Raw genomic sequence first — 22,424 nt, 5'->3', positions numbered from 1 at the left:
GGAGAACACGTCCGACTTCCATTTAGAGAAAAGGGGGACCCACTTCAAAACACATGGCGCTCGGAGATGCTCACTCAGTGAGTGATGCGAGGAGGATGACTTGCTAATAAACTGGAAGACGTCTCTCTCAAAACGTGGAAGAGACGAGTAACTTCACAAATGATTGTTGGGAGGATCTTTCCTGTACAACCGACTGTCTGCTGACTTATGCCCCATGTAGAGTACGCAGAATAACTTGAAACAAACACTACTCTTTTAAAGAAAGCAATTCCTTAACCTGTCAGACCACTGTACTGTACACAGTTAATTAACAGACAATACATGTATCAGAATTCAATACATGTATACAAATGTGATTAAACCTGCAAAATTTTAGATTATTAATAACTACTCAGTGATGATCATTTTAAATTGCTGACAAATACATGCACTTACACAGTTGTGTCAAAAAACGAGTTACCCCCAAATATCTTATTAAATATTGTAGCATGCTGGATCTATATTTCAAAATTATTTTACTAGTGACTTCATCTTCAAGTAGAGGCAGAACACATTCTTCTCCCTGGTCCCCCTTAGCAGAGCCTTAACAATAGAGAGTCTGTTGTTCCTGACGCAGGGATCTAGCCACCCTACTGTCACTGAGGAAGAAACAAACACTCCTCTCCTGCAAGTGCACCAGGCACAGCGACCCCAGCACAGTCAACTTAAGTTCTGGCAATCAGCAGCGGCAGGACGAAATTCCCATCCCTGGACAAGGAGCCCTGACTGCCTCTTCACTGCCTTCTCCAGCATCACATTACCACCCACTGCCCCCACCACCACACCGCCCCCACCAACATTCTGAAGTTTGAAAGACTTGCAACAATGTATTCGTGTGAGGCTGTGGCAAGCATCCCAGGCAGTGTGTATGTGTTTTAATTTTGTTTGTGCCACTTACTCCTCTGTCCTCCATCAGAGTCCAGGGGGGTCACTGCCATCACACCAAGCACTACCCAGCACGGACAGATTGACATAAGGGACGCTTTGGGAGAAGGCTTTACGGTGGAATAACGCCGGCACCAGTCACTGCACCCTATGCTGTCACAGAGCCATGAACACTGTGGACTCAAATAACCCCGACACCACCAGCGCCTCCTTGCCCAAGCACATCTGCAGGGTACAAAGAACTCAGGTTTGGAAGGAACCTCAGAGAGGTTTTCTGATCTTCCTTCCAGCTCCCAACCGGCTCTGAACTTCAACATGAATCTACCCCATCCTAAGAGTCCCAAAGAGGAGAATTACAGACTCCCTTGGTAACATGTCGATATTCAGGAAAGTCTAAAGTTGCACCTAAATTCCTCACGTTGCCCTTCCAGCACGGTTTCCTTTAGTTCTCTGTCTTGCCGGGTAAAAGAGTCCCCAGAGCAAGCACACTAATCTCCTAAGTGTCTAAGCATCGTTAAAGACCCCAAAGTTCATATGCCCCCAATCTACCAACACGACAGGTTAGGAGCATGTATGCAGCAAGGGGACCGAATGTTTAGTCTTCTGAAACTAACATCGCAGTCGCTCCTGGGGGAGAAATGGTAACTGCAGGGAGGACTAGGCTCCCTGGCCAACCTCTGAACATGCAAAGCCTTCAAGTGAACAGCCCATTTGTTTTAGGGGTTCGCGATTACAGGCGGCTAGTTTTCCTGGAGGAAAACAAATCAAATAATAATAATAATATAAAAAAACCCTGCGGCGGTGGCAGCATCCTTATAAAAACGAGACCTCTTTTGGCTTTAGCAAGTTTTAGCCTGGAGTAAAATTACACCCAAGTTACAACCACAGAAATGGGAATTTCAGTGGAAACGCTGACCCGACCTTCACGAAAGCGGCGGATTGCAGCCTCTGCTGCTCTGCTACCGCTCGAGGCGTCGCACTGGAAGTCCATGCCCACTCCCCCTCCGATTAATCAATGCGTAAAAATACGAGGAGAGAGGGCACGCTCAACACCAACCCTTCCAGCGTCTATTCTCCCGCTACTCCTGAACGGTGATTCAAAACTCACCTGGAAATTACACGGATTGGCGTGGCTTTCTCACGCTGAAGACAAATGACCTTTGAAAAATATACACTCATGAAAGTCAAACCATTTGGAGAGACATCCGGCAATGTGCCGCTTCAAACTCCTTGCCACCGCGAAGAGGAGGAAAGGAAAGGGAAAATGCACTCAGCCTGAGAGGGGAAACCAGTAACCAAATCACATTTAAAGATAAATTATTATTATTATTATTTTTAAAAAGCAGCCCACACAGTAGAGACCGAATGCCTATGCTGCAACAAATGCCCCGACAAACCCTTTCCGCAGCCTCCTGTATTCTCCGACTCGGCTTCCTCTTTTTTCCTGTGCCCCAGCTGCGGCGCCACTTCTCGCAGCCGCATCTCGGCGAGCCGGGGCCGTGGACCGCGGGGGAAGCCGTGCCCCGCGCCGACAGCGGCCACGCCGCTACTCACCCGAACCGCTCGGCACTAGCGACGGCAGCAGCCGCGGGCTGGCTGCGAGCCGGGATCCGCGAGGGCTGGCGGGATCCGGCCCCCGAGGACGCGGACATGTGGCTGGAACCTCCGCTCCCCTAACCCTTGCCTCTGAGCATCTTTCTGGGAGCCCCAGCAGATGCCAGCGACGAGGCGAGGGCGAGCGCGCCGCGGAGGGGTGGGAGAGGTGCCAAGCCTGGACGCGCCGCGCTGCGCTGCGCCGAGCGCCGGGCTCTCCCCGCGAGCTCCCCGCCGCGCGCGCGCCCCCTGCCGCGCTCCCCCACCCGCCCCTCCGCGCGCCCTCGCCCGCGTCCGGCCCCACGCAGCGCGCGCCAGCCCAGGCGGCGGCGCCAGCGGCTGAAGCAGCGGCGCGTCCACCCCCGTCCGCCGTCTCCTGGGCAGCTGGCGGCGCTCTCCATTGTTCTGCCGCTGCTTCCCAAGGGTGGGCGGCGGGGGAGGGTGGGAGGTGTCCGCGCAGTTGCCCGGGAGGGCTTACCGCTCAGACGGACGGCGGCTGAGAGAGCGACGCCGGCCCGGGCACGGCGCGCGGGGGCTGTGGGGCGCCTAGCACCGCGGGCTGCGGACGCGCGGGGCCTTCCTCCTCCCGCACTCACTCCCGCCTGGCGCCCGGCGCATCCTGTGTTACTATGGATATCTCGTTCCTCGCCGCCCCCTCCTCGCACTCCGACAGGCCGCCGCAGAGGCCGCAGCCGGGCAGCTCCGCAGGCGCGCAGGTGACCAGCTCGGCAGCGGCAGCAGCGGTGGCAGCAGCCGCCACCGCCGCTGGGGAGAGGAGGGGTCGGAAGAGGGCAAAAGGCAGGTCCTGCTCTACCCCTGAGGCCTCTTCGAGTTTCCTTCTACTAACCAAGGTGCTCCGAGTTCTGCACGCAAGAGAAGCCACAGCAATCCTCAACACGTACGGACTGGTGGCACCGCCGAGAGCGACTGCGTCCCAGTTGTTTTCAGAGGGGGATGATCAGCCCCCAACACACTTGGAGGATCAGGGTTAGGATGTGGAGTAAGATTCTGATATGGTTCGAACCCCCCTCACCCCTGCCCCCAGGCACAGACTTTTACTTTGGCAGAGGGTTCTCTTCAAAATTATGCCATTTGAATGAAGTAGAACTGACTTGAAATGACAAAGCTTTCCTCCCCCCGTTACAAAAGCCCCAATGGTTTTTCCTTGCTATAAACAAATAAATATAATGTGTGGCTTACATACTAATACTTCACACCATAGTATTTGAATGAACGTATCTAGCGACCCACGCACTTCGGTTTTTGGGTGTTTTCAACATTCCATCCAAAGTGTGAGGTGCCCACTTAGTCTAAGAACCACGGATTTCCACGGAGGATAACCAACATCTGAACACAAGGCAACAGCACCCAAACCGTCTGTGAAAGATAGATTGGGATGGAGGTACTTTAAGTAAAAGTATTTAAGGAAGTGTATATCATGATGAACTCCAAGCAGCACTAATAACCCGTTGCTCAGGGTGCTTTCGCGTCTCAACTCTGAGAGTATATAGTGAGTCCTCGCTGAACACTGCGGACAGGTTCTTGGACCAGCAGCGGAGGGATGTGCAACACGATCAATGTTACCGTAGGCTAATTGATATAAACAACAATTAGATTCCTGTGGCATCTCATCTGCATTACAAAAAAAAGGACATTACTCAAGGACCTGCTATACATTCGTTGCCTTAAAACCAAATAAAACAAAAAATTCGATCAATGGCATAACATCAGACACTAAAATGGAAGTGTGAAGCAGCTCTTGCATATAGGTAACCTTTACTGAGGGCTCTAAGGTTTGTGAGGCATCTGTGAATTACTTAATTCTCACAATTCTGTGAGGTAAGTTTTGTTATTATCCTCACTCTTCAGATGAACCAAAGCAGCTCGGGTCTGCATCTGGTAGTTACAGAACAACACTCCCTTAAATAAGAAACACTAAATGTCCACTGTTTTGCCCACCTTCGTGGCGTTGTCTGCTCCTGTGAAGTTCAGGCTGACAATGTGCTCGGAAGCCACCCTTAAGGACGGGGCAGGACCAGGACCTAAACTCAGGCCTGTCGGGCTCCAGAGTGTGAACCTTTAGCCACATAGAAACTATTTCTCATTCGCATAAGGATGTCATGCTTTTTTTTTTTTTTGTGGTTTTATGTCTTACATGTATAGAAAGAGAAAAACAGATGGGACATGCCCTGCTTTCTTGACTGGAGCACGTTGGGATATCTCTATTTTTTGTGGTCAGGGATGGGTTTGGAAGTCAGGCTACCGAGTCCTGTTTCTCAGTCTGCAATCCAAATGCATGTGACTTGAGGCAGAATATGTGTTTTCTCGGGTTCCCATCACATGAATGACTGAAGGGCATCACTCTCTCTTGGCTATTGCTCTCCGGCAACAATATTGGATATCTCAAAGAGAGGTCATTGGTTGGGAGTGAATGACAGGCTGTTTAGAAGAGAGGCTTGCTATCACTTTCGTATGGCGTTGAGTCCTGTGCACTCTGGACTTATTTGGGGGTCAACAGGCCATTTTGTGTCTGCACCACCTCTGGAGAACGCCGGAAACCTAGCTCTCTGTCCGCTGGCTTCTGAAAGCTTGAGGGAGCTGGGAGGGGAAGTCGCTGTCCATGGTGTCTGTTCCTGACGCTCCAGGTCTGCACAGTCAGCTCACCCGTTAAGTACTATGGGCCTGGAAATTAACTTCAACCCGGCACTAATGAAATTTGGTGATAACCTCAAGAGATGAGGATTAAAACCAAAGGTCTTATCAGTGTCATCTCCTATGGGTTGGTGTAAAAACATTAAATAGTTCACAGAAGAATGACTTTTTACTCTTTGGTACTAAAGTAGCCTCTACTTATAGTTGAAATTGTAGACATTGTAATGTTCTAGGACAGTATAAAGGATATAAGGAATCATGTTTTGAAAGATTGTAGAAAAGGAAGCTGATGCCTATAAAGATAAGGTCACTTGCCCAAGGACCTAATGGAATTGGAGGAAGGAGCAAAACCATGAAGTCTTCCCTCTTATTCAGACACCATGATATTATGGTGCCCTGGAATATTCAGTGTCCAAATTCTTTTTCCCTTCAGTAATTTTATTTTTTTGCTAACAAATCGGTCAAGTTCCAATTTATGTTATTTAAAATGTGACTAAAATAGCCTAATGTTCTTTAGCTTGGAGGGTATCTACATCTTATTTTTAATACTCTCATTATATTAAGTAGTATATTGCTCCTTAAAAGCGACACAATTTAGAAAAATGTTTATAGTACCAATTTCCAACTTCCCTATATCCTCAGTGAAAAGTAAAGCATCCATTCCATTACAGGTAATCAAGAGCACAACCCTCTCCAACATAAACTGCTTATTTAAGAACAGAATTTTTATATTAGAAAGGACTAACATTTGGGATTCCCCAACTGTCTGCATTCTTCATTTGCACCAAGGAACTATCCAGAAGGTCAAGTCAAATATTCTAGTTTCATAAACTTTAAATATGGTGGTAACTTTTAAAAGAGATATGCAAACCACCAATATCAGTCATTTTGTACAGATTTAGGGAAGTAGAACTACAAGAATTTATTCACTTGTTTGTCTAAACCATGAAATCAGACTCATGAGTTCAAGAAATGGCACTTAATAATAGTTTTGTGTCATGGGGATATAAAGTACAACATAGGAAAATAGTTAATAACATTGTAATAATTATGCATGGTGCCAGGTGGGTACTGGAAATATCAGGAGGAACATTTTGTAAAGTATGTTATTGCCTGACCAAGATGCTATACACCTGAAACGTACACAAAATAATATTGAATGTAAACTATAATGGAAAAAATAAAAATAATAACTAAAGCAAAAAAAAAGAGAGAAATGGCTATTGCACTTAATACTTTTGTGATCTGGATTAAGCTAACCTTTTCAAGCCTCACCTTTCCAATTTGTAAAATAAATATGATAATAAAAACTTCACAGAGTTGTGGCTAGGAGCAAAAGAGATTACCCATGGGTGGTAGCCTCTTTGATGTGCCAATGGGGCTAGGTTACAGTCCCTGGGTACCCAAACACACACGAATCTAGGGTTACTGTGAAGGTACTTTGTAGATGTGTTTCAAGTCCATAATCAGCTGGCTTTCACTAAGGGAATTTATACTAGACAAGTTGATTCAATCAGCTGAAAGGCCTTAGGAGCGCAACTGAGGCTTCCCCAGAGGAAAAGAAACTTCATCCATGCATTTCAGCCCCTGCCCAGTGAAGAGCTCCAGCCTGCCCTTCCTGAAGGCCTGGCCCACCCTGCAGGTTTCAGACTTGCCTCGCCAAGCCCCACAATCATGCAGGCAATTCCTCCCAATAAATCTCTTAGTATATATCTCCCACTGGTTCTGTTTCTCTTGTTGAACCCTAGCTGATACACTTTGCAAAGCATTAACAGTACTATCTGGCACATAGTAAGCATACCAAAATGCTAGCTAAAATGCCTTTTAGAAGCTTTAATTGAACACCTCTCACATTCTTAGCACGGAGGCATACCTGACTCGCTGATAAAAATGTCTGAAAGTGGAAACAGACACTTAATACCTTCAGGGCTTGGTAACCTCAACGAAGAAGGGATATAATGTTTTAGTGAAATGTCTAGAAAAACAAGAGAAAAGTGCCAACAGGGTTGATTATTCCTTCTGGAGCTATGTAGGGGAATTATGCAAATCCAGTCTGAGGACTGCTTCCTGGGTGAGGAACACAGCATCTCAATTTAGCACCAGAAACTGGGAGGATCAGTTTTCATGGATCACCAGGAAATTCATGATGTAATACAAATTCATCAAAGACTGTTGGTCTTAAGCCAACTAGAATTATATATTTAGGAGAACTGCTTTGAGAACCTTAGAGAAAGAAATAGTTTTATATTTAAGAATACTAAAGTAAAAGATCTTTCCTGCCTCATTGTTAGCTTATCTTAGTATTCTACATTTGAGCATTTTTAAGCAGAGAAAAGATATTTTAAAAAATACAATTAAAAAGCAGGCATGGAACATATCTACTTATAGAAGTTGTCTCTGTCCTTTAGGACCATAACTTCTGGAAATGTCTCAGAACAGTAAACAAAGTCAAGTGAGGTAGTCTCAGATATAAATAGGATTAAAAAGTGATAAGGAATTAAGGGAGAGAAAAAACATTTTTCCTTTATATTAAAGCTCTGATAACTTAAAGTTAGTTTTCCAAAGTATATGTTTTGAATTGTGTATCTGTGTCTGTGCACACGTTTGTATTTGCTAGAAAGACCTGTCCCACAATCCCTTATACCATGTTAGTAATTTTTAGAAGAGGTAGTGATATAAAATAACTTCTACCATTATGCTAATAATTAAAAAATATTTTATTTATTGATTGCTAGAGAGTGGGAAAGGGAGGGAGGGAAACATTAATATGAGAGAGAAACATTGATTGGTTGCCTCTTAAACGGTCCTTGAACCCACAACCCTGGCATGTGCCCTGACTGGGAATCGGAACAGTGACCTTTTGCTTTGTGGGACAATGCCCAACACACTGAGCCACACCAGTCAGCATTTACTATGCTAAGATTTACTGAACGCCCATGAGGTCAAACACTGAGCTGGTGGTGAGGCTTAGGGAGGTAGATTAGAGATGGACTCTCACTTTGTGAAAGTCTTTCTCTGGGCAACTCCAGTTTATCTTATGGATTTTAACTAATGTGTAATTTACTCCAGGAAAGTTTGTATGTGTCCCTTGCCCTGCACTGGCCTCAGTAAAATTATTTTGTTTTTTAAAGTAACTTTGCTTCTTTTAATATAGCATTTATCATTTTTTGGTAATTACTTGTTTAGTTATGGATCTCCCAATATGAGTGCATGAGGTCAGGGCCTTGTTCAGATTTAATGCTCCATTTAAGTTCACCTTCTTACTCCCAACAGGCATAGGTAAACTTTTATTGAACGAGGGAAAGCAAGCTGGGGGCATGTTGAATTTTAGTTGCTCTCCAAATAGACACATGCAGAAAACAGATAAAATATTAATATGGAGCTTACGTGAGGGCAAGAGGTGCAGATTTCCTCTCAGCTTATTCCTGGTAGTTGGAAGGCTGGGAGTGAACTGTCATCAACTAGAACCGCATGTAGAACTGTGACAGGGCGTTGAGGTCAGCACCCTGGACAGCGCCCGCGTTTCAATGTCACACTGTGGGATGATACCTGGCCCACGGTCTAGCACAGAAAAGTGTTGGTAAACTTCCCCACCAGACTTTTGAACCATGTGAACAAGTTTCTAATTGGCAGGTATTTGAAAGCTAAGCTATTTTAGAGATAGGAGCACTATGATTATGGATTTATGGGCCCAATGTTGTGAAATTTCCCTTTCAATAAAGTAGAAGGCAGCACTTTTTGAGTTTTGAAAAAAAAAAGGTGGAATATGTAGTTAGAAAGTTAGAAGAAACAGGGTATGAGTCAGACAGAGAGTTGATGTAGTGCTGAGGCCACAGAATGAAGGTGCTCTGTGAGAGTAGGCATCAGGAAAGGCACTGAGTGGTGAACAGGTTTGTGTGGCTATTGGTGTATGTCCGCCATAGAAACACTATGGTTCTCCCTTAGACTCAGGGCTTGCCAGTCATTCACGAGACAGGTAAGGCACAGGCTAACTTCCAAAACTTAGAGATTTTATTATTTTTATTGCATGACCATGCTTTCACTGCGGAATCATTCCTTTATTTGAATTGCAAATTTAAACCAACTTATAGAGTGCCTACTAACCATGGGCATATTTACAGATCTAACCACCAAGCCAACACAACCCAGAGTGAGCAGAAAGGACGTATGCTTTTTCCTGAAGGCAAGCAGGCTTGGAGTCCAAGGGGAATGATAAACACTGCGGCCCATCTGCCAGGAATGTTCTGCCCCAGTCTTCTGAATTAAGACCTAGAGACTTTTTTTTTTTTGGATGTTAACTATGTTCAAGTCCTGAGCCACACACAGCTGCAGTGAGCCATAGCTAAGACGTTTGCTTGCAGTCTTTGCTTACAACCAGCCCCTGAGAATTTGTTTTAGCCTCACAGCACAGGTGTTAAGTACCTTGTCCTTCTAACACCTTTAACCAACAGAGCAGCTGTGCTCACCGCTCACACAACTTCCGAGGTTCATCACGAGAGGGGCATACTCCAGTGACCTGATCTGGATGTCTGCTCACTAAGTGCCTGTCCGTTCCAGATTTCCCAGGGTGGCCCTCTTTGAACAAGTTGGACCACAAGATCTGATTTTGGTTCGGAGTAAAAGTGGTTTACAGTATTTTAAGGATTCGTATGTAGAGTCCTCAAGGAGGCAGGAAAATGTATAGAAAAAGGCTGTGGGTTCAGATCTGGGTTCAAGGCTGACTCTATCATTTACGAGTTGTAGACCCTGAGTGAGTTGCCTAACCTTGCTGCACCTCAGTTTCTGCATCAGTAAAATAGGGGTAATTATTCTTTAAGGGTTGAATGAGAGCATCCACGTAAAAAGATTGTTAATATGTGAAGCAATAATCATCAAGAGAATTAAGTCCACCTTCATGTGAATTCATAAGCCTTTAGAAACAATAAGCCACACCATCTTATCAACTGAACTAAATAACAAAGTTCTTACCCACAGCACCTTCTAGTGTGCTTGTCAGCTGTGTAAACAAGTGGAAAGTAACTTTTATGCTTGTCTTGTAGAAAGGTTTGTTTTTTTCTCCATAGGATATTGTTGAGGACAAGATGTCTATTTTTGATGGCATATCTTTGATGGCAATATATATATATTTATATGATCTATATAATTTCATGAAATTATACTAATTCTCCAGCAATAAACATCAGGGGTATTGAAAATACCAGAGGGACAAAGGGAGAAAGAATTACATAATAAATATTAAAAATAATTTTGGGTTGGAATAATTGAATCTGGGATAGGAAGGTGTGGTCGATGCTCACTGTTTTTTTCCTGCTCAACACCCAGCCCCTCCACTTCTGTTACCAACTGTCTGATTTTTCACACGGGACCCGCCTTCCAGCCCTCTGCCATGAAATCCTAGGAAATCCTGGAATATCTCACCATGGAGTGAACCCATGATCCACTGGCCTGTCAGAGCTTTCCACTGCTTAGTCACAGCAGTTCATTCAGGGCGGGTCAGGACCAGGATCCTGTTGGAAATATTGGGAAAGTCATGCTCGGTTTTCACAGAGGGTCTGAGTTGCCAGAGTACTGAGTTGGTGCCTGAAACTCCTGAGGGCCACGCTGTGTGGAGGGTCTGCCCAGCTCCAGTGCAGAGGAAGCAGAAGAGAGCTTTGGATAGAGAGGCTGAGAGGTTCCAGTGAGAGCTTCTGAGGCTCTGGATCCAGTCCTGCCTGAGATGATTAGATATTGCCTCATGGACAAAATGTATTCAGACATTATCTGAATTAATTCTTGAAACAACAACCTAGAGGTTTCCTATTTTATGGATGAGGAAACTAAGTCCCTGAGAGGTTCACCAACTTGTTCAGGGTCACATAGCTAGTTAGGACCAGAACCATGGGTGGAATCTGAAACTCCTAACTCCAGTCTCATGTCTTTTCCAATGCCCATGCAGCTAGCTGCTGCATGGGGCAAGCTGCTGTGAAGTGGGGCTTTGTCGAAGAGGGAGAGCAGCTCTGCTCTGCAACACCCCCACCCTGGCAGAACAATGCCCAGCCTGACACATGGTGGTAGTGCCTGCTACCACCCTCGCTGGCTCACAGGAGGAAGACCCCAGGGAAAAGGGAATGAAGCGGTAGAGGGTGAGGGAGGGGACGAGATGCTCCTCAAGAATCTTTAGCCCACTCCCTTTGTGTGGGACACTAGGGTACGGTCTATAGTGCGGCGCTATGAGAATCTACTCCACCTGCTAGGTCTGCACACTCTGCCAGGACCTAGGATAGGATCAACCCCCAGGGCAGGAATGACTCTTTGGGATGACAGAAAGTAGGAAGCCTGAGGTCATTAGGTTATCATTTAGTAAATTACTGCTTTGCTCTAAGTGGGTCCCTACTGGTTCTGGAGAATGAGAATATTCTAATTTGTGTTCTCTTCTTTCTCTCAGTTGCTTTTTCTAATTTTGATGTAGACCAAGAAAGTGTAGAGTAACTGCTTTATTCTGAATCACTAGATGCTCTTACAGATATCAAAAGTGCCCCTGCAGACCTGCTATACTGAAATGTATGGAATCAAATCGATGGGTAGGGGCTGCAGCCCAGCACCCGTAGGACTGGGGAGTGGCCCAAGGCACTGGGACACTCCTGATTTTCAAGTTCTGAGTTGATGGAAGGTGTGTGAGATGATGGAAGAGAACCTCATGCTCCAGGGGCCTGGGGTGGTGGGTGGGGAGAGCAGATGTGATGGGAAGCTACAGGCTAGGAATTCCTTTTTCCTGCTCAGCAGGTAGCATCCACTGTTCTGATCTGAGGGGGACATGGGGTCTCTTCCTTGGCATATCTGTTTCAAGGGAAATTCCTGGGAAGGGCAAGGGTGTTCCCTGAACACGCCGGTTTTACCCTCTCACTCAGAACGTATGGCCACTGTCAGCTGAAGGAGCTGGGACCACCTTTCCTCCCCGGGGCGAAAGCAAATCTATTAGAATTCTCCTTTGCTCTTGCAAATCCGGAGTTACTAAGTAAATGCCCAACAGAGTTGCTAGGGTGTGTGATTACAGTGATTACAACAATAAGCTTCACATTTAAGTAGCACTAAAAGTTTCTGGAGCGTTTGCATATTCATTGTTGATCAGGCCTGGCTTCATGGGCATGTGATTAGTGCTATCCCATAGGGTCTGGCTCTCAGAAGGGCTCCACACTTGGTGAAACACTTTGTAGTTGCAGACTTGTACTTCTAAATAATTTTAACTTAAAATTTATGTTTCGTAAGTGAAGTCTGATGGGACTATGTTGTATTTGCTGGAGATTCGACCCTCAGCTCACAAATGGTCTTGCTTTCCTGGGATGAGTGTTTGGCTGTCTGCTTCCCTACCTCTTGCTGCCCAGGGCTCTGCTTGCACTCGCTCTCCGGCTCCCCTCACAACCACTGCTGCCCCCTGCCTAGGGTAGCAATCAGGTGGCACTGAAGGGGCGGGGGTGGGCTGGTCTTCATTCAGCCCTTACCTTCCCTCCTCTCCTAGTGGCAGTGATGGTGGTGGGTTTCGGCACTCTGTGGCTTTTGGGGGTAGGTGAGGTAACAGTCACCCCTGCCCTAATCTGCAACTCATGGTGTGTTTGATGGGTGGCATGGTGAGTGACATGGCAAAATCCTCTTACTCACAGCACATTCTGGCTTAGACGCTGTTACCCCTTGGTGTGGGTGGTTACTTGTCTGCTAAAGGTTGGGGTGGTGGGGCTGTGGGAAGGGGAGATTGACTTCCCTGTTCCTGGCCACACCCCACAATTTCATTTTGTACTGGGTCCTACAAACTGTATAGCCAGCCCTGTCACTGACACCCATATGATAGCCAAGCAACCTAGATAGGACAAGGATGTCACTACTGTTACATCTTCTGCTGTCATTACTCCTGCTGGTAGAGGCCACCACTGTCTCCTCTGTGACTTGCACCAGAGAAGGCACTGACCAATGTGTCATCCTATTTAGTCTTTGCAACTCAAATACAAGGTAGTGCTTATTCACTGGGTGCTCCCCTGGCTTCTCTGATCTTGTTTTCTCCTCTGTAAAACTGGTAAAATGATGCCCCCTTCACAAAGATACTGTGAGAATTAAGATGCTATGTGTATAGAGGGATGCAAATTTTATTCACCTGCATTACTCTAGCACTGTGATTGTTTGGAAGAAATATTTTGATAAGCTGCAGGAGAAGAAGGGTGGGGACACCGCTCCCACTCCCCTGGACACACTCAGGTAACTCAAGAAGTTGCTGAACTTTTGCACTTACGACAAGGACAGAAGTCTGCATTGTTCCCGGGATGAAGGTGGTAAAGAAAGAGGAATCACTGAGAGCAAAGGCATAGTGGGGAAAGAGAATACTAGTGGTCACATGCCTTTTAAAAAACAGAGCTATTGAATGGGGCTTTAAACAAATTGTCTGTGTTGGGCCTATGCTGTAAACAACCCACCTCTCCACCTTCACAAAATCCTCACTAAAGACAAAAGGGTCGACTAATACTTTTGTGCATGATTACATTAATGTTGGGGGGGGGGAGTGAATCTCTAAGAGGTACTGAGGTTCACATCCATGTTGGCACAAATGAAAAGAGGCAGCATGATGCCCTGCCTAGTATGCTTAGCTGGTTGGAACATTGTCCTGTTTACCAAAATATTAGGGGTTCGATTCCCGGTTAGAGCACAAGCCTGGGTTGCAGATTTGGTCTCCTATCAGTGTGTGTATGGGAGGCAACCAATTGATGTTTCTCTCTCACATTCTGCCTTCTTCTTTCTCTACAATCAATAAACATGTTTGTTAAAAAACAAAGGCAGCATGGATGGAAGCATGTGCCAGAAGGCAAGCATAGAGCTGATGCTGTGTTATAGCATTATTCTTTGTGTCCTCTGAGTGAGCTCACTTTTTGCCCAGGCCAACCATTTTGGGTGGCATGTCAGTAGCTATGTATGTTCTGTTTAGTCCATATTTTTCCACCAGCTGCACCACCAGGCCCTGCACACAATGCACACTCAAATGTTGGGGGCTGATCAACGTCAGCAGTAATTACTAAGGGAAGGAAACGGATATGGTTTTTAAAATAATAATTTCAATGACTGTTTGACATAGAAATTAGTCTGTCCAGTTTACAGACGAGGTATCTGGGGCTCAGAGAGGCTAAGATACTTGCCTGGGGTCACACAGCTACTAAGCGGCAAAGCAGAGATACAAGTCTATGCCCAATATTTAATGCCTTCCAGTCCGTGAAACTTTAGCAGACCATCTAGGATTTTGGTTTCATATAAACGAAGATTACTCATACATGTATGTTCTAAAACCCCAATGAAATCAGAGGAATAAGACAAATTGACTTCAAAAACATTCCTACAGAATAAAAAGTGTTCTTTTTAAATGGGTGGAGAAAGAACAAGAGCATAAGAAGAAATATAGAGCCTGGGCCAGTCATCCCTTAAACAATTGTAGGATTGCACCAATATTAGTCATTACGCTGCAATGACACCCAAAGGTAAAGTGTGCCTGGTAGGTGCAACCTATTGTGCAAGAAAAGGCTGACTCAAATGTAGCTAAAAGCATGGTTCTTCCTTCAGCCAAGTCAACTCCAAAGGAGTGCATGAATAATTGGCTACAGCTACCCTTTAAGCAAGTGCCAGCTCTCTCTGCTCAGGTTGATACATCTCCAAACCTCAGGGAGTCGGGAATCAGCTGCCAGCAGCCAATGGGCTTCTGAGCATTCATAACCAGACCAGGTGCTGATCCATCAAACTAATTAGCAGCCTGTGGGCCATGGTTAGCTGGGAAGGTAGAGGTTTTTAACTCTTTTCTTGGTAGACTCTGTGCCTCTCTCTTCCTGCTCATTGAACAAGGTTCTATCAGAAAAAGCACACACATGCACGAAAAAAGGCATTTAAAATTCAAAAGGAGGCAGGATAAAAGGAAATAAAGATTTACTTTAAGTAAGATAAGAGAGACTAAGAAAATGAAGTAAACTTTGACACAACCATACAGTATATACATAGTGATTTTCCCCACTCTATATGTCTTCATTTTACTTAGCATAACATCATCCACATAGAATGGACATTAAAAAATGTTTGTTCTTGTTGATAAAGATATTCAAAACATAAATAAACAAAAGGAGGAAAGGGACCAGAATTCCAAAAGAGCAAGAGATATAGTTTGTTGGCACCTCAGATGCATTTAATTGTCAGGATCCCAAAAGCGCAGAGGAAACAGAACTGGCTTCAATAGGAAATACAGAGAACATCTTGAGAGTCCAGAAAAGTGTAAATCGTACTTTAATTAGTACAATTAGAGATGAAGGAGATGGGGAACATCAGAAATAGTGTTATTGCAAATTACCAGACTGAAAAACCAATGTGTAAATCAGCAAAGGGAAGAATACAGTGGATTTTAGTAAAATTGTGGAAACTCATTTTAAGCAGTACATTTAAAGTCAGTTTGAATGTGCTGATCAAACAGTAAAATAGAATCAACAATCAATGAAGCCAACATCATTCCAAATGTCTTCATTGACACAAGAGAAGCAATCTACAGCCAATTAGTTCAGTATTTCTGACTTGAGTGTGGCTTTGTTTATCGTGGATCCAATAACCTCCAATGGAGCAGGGCCAATATGTGATCTGGAGATTTCAGAATGAAGCGTTCTAGTCCTTGAAGAAGCCAAATCTGAAAATCACAGAGGATGGTAAGGCAGGATCCTGGCAGACGTCTTAAGACACAGAGGTAACATTTATGGAGATGTCTGCATGAGCTCTCTCAACATATGGAGAATTGAGGAAGGGCTACGGGATTTCAGCGACACCCCATCACCACCATCTGGAGACAGAACCCTGCAGTAGATTTTCTTTTAACTGTGCTATCTTACTGATGAACTTAATATTAATGACAAGACCCTTGCCAAGGTCTCCCTTGGTTTACATACTGTTTACTGCTTAATTTTGGAGTGAAAAAACAGATTTATGCCTCTGTGAGGAACAGCTATCACTGTATTTGTAGAACCAAAGACTTAAGAGGATGAAGCTGGTGACGATTCCAGGGCCTTCAGAGACCTAAGGAAAGAAAGCATTATCCGCCTGAGGAGGTGGGGGTGTACTGGTTATAATACAAACTGCACTTTCCCCAGAAATGAACCTACATGTTGAGATCATGAGCACAAATCTTTCCCCAGATATTTACTGAGTGAAATCATAGTGTGTAATTCCTTAGGAGGAGCAGGGGCTGGGTTGAATGACTTTTGCTGTAAGAAATTAATGCACTACACTGAACTATAATCAATTTCAGGATTGCAGTCCTTTGAGAAGAGAGCAGTTTCTCCAGGGTCAGTGAGCCACTGGATTCCTGCCAAATGATAGTTCTCCATAATGCTTCCTACAGTGTTATGTGTGTGAAACTGACGAGGTCACGAGTCTGTTCTATGGCCCCCAGGAACATTGGTTCTAGTTATTGCTTTAGAAAAGCAACTCCTCTTCTTCCTACCCACCCCCACAAATGGTGGTGTGGTCAGAGCTAACTTTTAAGTTCTCCCTGCCTAAGTCATTTAGGCATAAGAAAGAAGCATATGATCCTGGCTTTATCATCTCTAGACTCAACTGTGGTCACTCTTCACTTGAATCCCCTGCACGTGCAGGGACACCATGACTTGGTGCCTTTGCTCATGGGACCCTGTTGACCTTGAACATCCTTCCACTAGTTCTCTGCCTGGAACACCGCTTTTCCTTGATATGTTACCTCTTCCCAAAAGCTTATTCTGATCGTAACAGCAAACACATCCACTTACTTGGTACCTGGTACACTTCCAGCCCTATTGAGTAGGTACCATTATAATATCCATTTTAGAGATGGAGAAACTTAAAGGGAGAAAGGTTAAGAAGTGTACTATTCAAGGTCACTGAGATTGTGAACTGAGGCAGGCAAGTGTCTGAATGTCTGTTCCTCACCACTACTCTGTGTGCCATGATCCCTAGAGCTTGCCATAGCAGCCTGAGCACACACTATCTGCCTGGCCCCCTCTCCTCTTCCTGTGCTAACTCTAGTGAATCCTTCGCCATTCAGCCCAAGCATCATTTTCTTTTTTCCTTGAGCCTTCCTGATCCCGCTTGCCCAACCTGGGTGTGGGTGTCCTCCACCCAGCACCACGTGTCTGTTTACCTCTCTGTCTCTCCCATCAGTCCATCCAGGGATGGTCTCAAATATTATGGTAAGTAACACAGTGCCTGGAATAGAGAACTGTTGCTAATACATAATTATCTGCTCAATGGATGGACATCTTTATTTTCTGGTTTCCAGCTTTTACAAGCAGATTAAGAACAAAAGGGATTCTATCACCAAACCCCTGGGCCAATCATGACAAATGCTTAACTCCAGTTCAGAAGGAAGCTAGGCTATTTATAGCTCAGTTGCTCAGCATTACATGACCTGGGCTTAATTCTTCCGCATGGCTTAGATTTGTAGGACTTCAGACTGGAAGGGCCCTTGGAGATCATTTAGTGCAGGCATTACAAACTGGTGGCTTTGAGAAACGTTTTATTTGACATGTTATTGTTTCTCTTTGTATTAGAATACTGATAGGCCGGACATTTATTTACTCTTTATTTCTCCACGTTCTGCACCATGTCCTATCGTAAAATACCACTTCACATATTGATATCATCTGCCTGACCCTTTAATGCATTTGAGCATGAAAATCTGACTTTGGTCCAACCCATTTTTGGTCCCCTTCGACAGCCAAATCCTTTAAGCCTATGTTTATGGTCCCTAATTCTCGCATTAACTCATTCCACCCTCTACTGATATGTCCAAGGGACCAATGACTTCCTTCTTGCTAAATCCAGTTCCCAGCTCTGACCTGAGACCCTCCTCCTTGATTTTCAGAACCACACTCTCCTGGCTTTCTCCCTACTTCTCTGGCCTCTCCTTTTCTGCCTCCTTTGCTGATTCCTTTTCATACCCCTGACCTCTAAATATTGGATGGCCCAAGGTGCAGCCCTTGCTTGGCTTGTTTCTTTTCTCAATCTGCTCCCATTCCCTTGTGATCTTGCACAGGCACACAGCCTTAGAGACTGTCAAAGGGCTGACACTTCCTCAATGCGTACCTGTAGCTCACTTGGTTGTCTCGTGGGCCTGTGCAACTTAAAAACAAACTCTTGATTTCTACCCAAAATATGCTCTTCTTATGGTCTTCCTCATGTCAGTTGGGGGTATATCCATCTGACCAGCTGCTGCGATCAGCACCCATGAGGTCATCTCTTCTTGCTCCCTTACTCTTATAGGACAAATTGAAATCCTCGGCAATCACTTCTCTACTCAAATCTCCAGCCTCCCCCCCCCCCCCCAGTTTTTTCTGTTTTAAGGCCAAAGATAGTCTTTGTTGTGGTGCACAGGAACTTTGACATGCCACCCCCATCCTACTCCCACCTCCTACCTTAATTCTCTGACCCTGTTTCCTACCACTATCTCCTTTATTGACCAGCCTCAGCCACACTGGTCTCCCTGCTGTTCCCTGAATACCCCAGGCTGCCCCTGCCTCTAGCTCCTTGCATTTCCCATTTCCTCTGCCTGGAACATGCCCACTCCAACCTTCTCCCATCCCCCAGCTATCTCCATGGGTTGTTCCCTCATGCTCTTTGTGATTATATAAATTAATCTCTTCATTGAGGCTTTCTAGACCCACCCTATTTAAAATGGACTCCAATATTCCAGAATTCTTTACCTTCCAAATCCTTTCTGCTTTGCTTTGCTCTAGAGCATTTTATTACCCTTTAGGATGCTGTATAACTTATTTACTTTGTTTGTTTGTCTGTCTTTCCCTACTAGAATGTAAGCTCAATGAGGGCAGGCATTTTTGTCTTTCTTTTCCACTCCTACATGTTCAGCAATAGAATAGTGCTCAGGACATAGTAGGGAATTATTATGGATTGAATTGTGTACCCCTCCATTCACATGTTAAAGCCCTAACCCTCAGTACTTCAGAATGTGACCTTATTTGCAGAGAGCGTCCTTTCAGATGTAGTTAGTTGAGTTGGAGTAGGGTAGGCTGCTAATCCAATATGATTGGTGTACTTTTTAAAATAATGTTTTGTGAAAAGAAAGATATAAACATAGAAGGAAGACAATGTAGAGAGACAGGGAGAAGGTGGCCCTCTATAAGCCAACGAGAGAAGCCTGGATCAGACCCTTCCCTCACAGTCCTCAGAAGGAGCCTCCCTTGCTGACACTTTGATTTCGGACTTTTAGCTTCCAGAACTGTGAGACAATAGATTTCTGTTTTTAAAGCAGCCCCAGTTGGTGGTACCTTGTTATGGTAGCCCTGGCAAGCTAATAGAGATTTCAAAAATATACTCAAGAAAAATGTATGGGTGAATTAATTTTTCCAGTGAAAAAAACTGAAGTCCAGTGAGGTTAAGTAACTTACCAGAAACACACAGGGGTCAATAGGCAGAACCAAAACCCAGCTTCCCCACCTCCCTGCTCAGTTCCCAGCCACCATGTCTCAACGCAAGTTTAGTGTGCCCAGCACATACTAAACAATAGTGTGGTGAGCGTGAAGGAGATCTCTGGAGCTCTCTCACCATGTCTCACACCTCATCTTGTCTGCTTTCCTACTTAACGCCCCCTCCACCATTACGTCTCCTGGCTGGACAACTATTGATGTATGTTTGCTGAGCGTTCTGCTCTGTGCATGACTCTTCCTTTATTCAGGAAGTAACGAAAGTTACAGTCATAATATACAGGGGAGAAAATGATTCACTGCTGAGCCACTGAGCCACAGGGAGCAGCAATCCAAGGTTTAGAGTAGACAGTCAGCTAAGATAAGTCACGATGATGTCACAGTGGAATATACAAATACCTCAGTGGGCTGAGCCAGAAGAACATCACAATTAAGTCAGCTTGCAGCTGAGCACTCCTCTACATCTGTGAAGAGCTGCTCTCCTTTCTGACAGCCACAGTTAAGGAGAGGCAATAAGAGGAGGTGGTGGGAGTCAGCAATCTAGCGGCATGCTCCAGGGAGGAAGAAATGATTCCAGATTCCTACTAAGTAAATGAGCATCAGATATACAGGAACACTCTGAAAGGAGTCAAACATGTTTGCACATGTACCAAACAGGTCAGAAACAGTGTTTCCTTTTCAGAATGGAATTACAGTGTGACCTTGGGCATGAAAAATTGATGAGGGCCATTAGGGGTGGTATTGAAGATATTTAACAAAATGTCAACAGCATAGGCCATCAGCTGCTAGCAAAGCCTTATCAGTACATGGTAGTTGAACGTGGTCCTTGGTGATTCTCATTAGAGTAGCCGAGATGCTCTTAAGATCTTGGATACTGGACTTACTTCCTTTGTCAGACAGTGAGGCGCCACCTTCCATTTCTCAGTATTTTTATGAAGATTAAGAGAGCACATTTGTGAGACTGCTTTGCACCTCTCAGTCCCTCAATAATAATAGCAAATGTTTATATGTTCTCATTATATACCAGGCATAGGCAAATGCTAATTTACTTAACAGCAACAATGACCCCTAGAATCAACTATTATTTTCACCACTTGACAGGTGGAGAAACTGATGTATAGAGAGGTCAAGCAACTTTCTCAATGTCACTCTGCTAACAAGCGGCAAGACTGGGTCTTTGGAACTGGGCAGTCTGGGTCCCTGGAGCTCAATCTCCTCCCTAGGCTACCTCATGAATGTCAGGGCTGTTTCTTCCCATTCCATGCTCAGAGAGCCAGTGTTTTCTGAAAACACAAAGCTGTATTGACTCTAAGTCTCTGTTAAAGGAAAGTAGGCAGTACGTTGCTGTCTGGTGCTCGGTGGTTTAGCTTATCTTTCTATATCTGCTCAGCTTTCATATGCAGGAAGAGTAAAAAACAAACAAACAAACAAAAACCCAAACAAATTAATACAAAGGGAAGATCATAGTTTAGGAGGCTTTTAAAAAAAAATTTAGCATCAGCCGAACCACCCTAAGCATTCAGGGCCAAGAGTTATTTATCCCAGTTAATGAATCTCATGATAACATAAATGTCTTACAGCTCTGAGCTTAGTGAGTAGCTCTTGTCTGGAGACCACATAGCGAAGCAAATCCTGAATGAACAAAGGAGGAATGGGATTTGAGAGGATGAGGAGGGGAGGAGGGAGAGAATGAGCATTTGTTGAGCTCACACCAGGCATCACGCTTGGTGCTTGGCCCTCATTATTTCCAGTTATTCTTACAGTAGCTCCATCATTCAACAAACGCTCGGTGAATGCCAGGCATCATAACAGGTGCTGGGGTTACCAAATCAAACAAATCATGGTCCTTGACCTTCTAAATAAAATGAAGAAAGGAAAGAAGCAGAGCAGCTATTAGAGTTTGGTATGACATTATTTTGATGTGAGTACACACAGGCAGTGGAACTATGGTAGAGAGGCCAAGAGGACACCCACCGGGCTTACAGTCTCCTCATCAAGGACTCTTTCTGGACAGGACAGCTGTGCTCTGAGCCTGGGGATGCCTGCACTGCTTCCCTCTGCTGCCCTCCTGACCTCTTCCCAGGAAAGTGGTAAATGGGCCTGATGAGTGAGATTCTCTCCCTTAGGAGTTTACATTTGGAGATAGAGATAGGATCAGAAATCTGATTGTAGGGACAGAAACTGAGATGATCAAAAATGAGTCTGAATAGAGGAGAAAGAGGCCAGGAGAGACCAGAGGCAAGCAGAAGTAAGAATGAGTGAGCAGGAGCGATGAGTAAACAGGAGCTGTGAGGCACGGGGAGCATGGAGCTAGCGTGAGGAAGCTGGTTGGTAGAAGGAAGAGACTCTATCGAAGCAGAGCGTGCCAGGAGTTATGGCCCACCATATGTTTAACCCAACCCCTAATATTAGGTGTTTTCATTCTTTTTCTGCATGCAAGGAACCCTATGATGAGTATCCTTGGACGTCAACATTTGTAGTATATTATTTTCTTTAATATGTTCTTGGATCAAAGGGTATGCACATTTTGAAGCTCTTGAGACACGCATGAATCTCTCTTTGCAGATAGCACTAATTTTCATCCCTTTCAGCAGTATGTGAGAGAGGGTCTATGTTAGCACGTTGTACCAACACTGGGTCTGGGTCAGGGGCAACTGACCATTTTTATTTTTATTTTTTCAATTATTTGCATATTTTTGTATGCTATGGGACATTTGTATTTTCTTATGAACTGAGCTTGTTAATGTCTTTTGTTAATTTTGTTTATGGGAGCACTTATACTTTACTTATTTATGTATAAAAACC

At 44.8% G+C, this 22,424-nt stretch overlaps 1 protein-coding gene across 11 annotated transcripts in view; it reads right to left on the bottom strand.

Annotated features, from left to right (window-relative positions):
* ANKS1B (ankyrin repeat and sterile alpha motif domain containing 1B) overlaps positions 1-22,424 on the bottom strand; it is an 830,913-nt gene that overhangs the window by 138,097 nt on the left and 670,392 nt on the right. Inside the window, exon 1 of one of the 11 annotated variants that reach the window (XM_045826450.1) lies at positions 2,479-2,708. The exons of the other annotated variants lie outside the window; for them this stretch is intronic. The gene's annotated coding sequence lies outside the window, so the exon portion shown is untranslated. Of the gene's footprint in view, positions 1-2,478; positions 2,709-22,424 lie in introns of those variants that run through there. 11 annotated transcript variants of the gene reach the window in all.

This window comes from Phyllostomus hastatus, unplaced genomic scaffold, assembly GCF_019186645.2.
Source record: "Phyllostomus hastatus isolate PE091 unplaced genomic scaffold, TTU_PhHast_1.1 phas_scaffold_755, whole genome shotgun sequence".
Classification (NCBI taxonomy): domain Eukaryota; kingdom Metazoa; phylum Chordata; class Mammalia; order Chiroptera; family Phyllostomidae; genus Phyllostomus; species Phyllostomus hastatus.
This window is presented reverse-complemented; position numbering and strand designations above follow the sequence as displayed.